The 356-nt window shown below is 62.5% G+C and overlaps 1 long non-coding RNA gene across 1 annotated transcript in view; it reads right to left on the bottom strand.

The window, feature by feature from the left end:
* Positions 1-22: 22 nt before the first annotated feature.
* LOC144229370 (uncharacterized) overlaps positions 23-356 on the bottom strand; it is a 3,036-nt gene continuing 2,702 nt past the window's right edge. The window contains exon 3 of the long non-coding RNA XR_013334475.1: positions 23-62. This is a non-coding gene — a long non-coding RNA (uncharacterized LOC144229370). The remainder of the gene's footprint in view (positions 63-356) is intronic.

Genomic DNA, 356 nt, shown 5'->3' with positions numbered 1-356 from the left:
GCCGGCTGGGGGGGGCGGGGGGGGGGGTTGGGGGGCCCCCGCCCCGTGTGCACCAGGGCACCCTAACCACAAACGAAGGCAGACAATTAAAACGAGCCGAAGCCCCCCCTCCATCGCTACCTGCATAGTGCATTTTCCCTCTTCGTGTCTATTTTTTCGGAATGGATTTTTGCAACAGCCACAGNTTTTTGCAAAAGCCACAGAAAGCTGCTCTTGGGGACCCGGGCACGTTAACTAAGGGTCTGGGTGGCACCTAGTGGGGGGACAGGCATTCCTTTACTGCGAAGCTGGCTTTGTCTGGTGCGGACATCCCCGGGCGAGGGTGCGGTGGCCGCGCCGGCGGGCCCCGCCCTCTG

Source organism: Crocuta crocuta, unplaced genomic scaffold (assembly GCF_008692635.1).
Source record: "Crocuta crocuta isolate KB4526 unplaced genomic scaffold, BGI_CrCroc_1.0 scaffold224, whole genome shotgun sequence".
In the NCBI taxonomy this organism is placed as follows: Eukaryota; Metazoa; Chordata; class Mammalia; order Carnivora; family Hyaenidae; genus Crocuta; species Crocuta crocuta.
The sequence above is the reverse complement of the archived record's forward strand: the minus strand, read 5'-3'. Positions and strand labels throughout refer to the sequence as shown.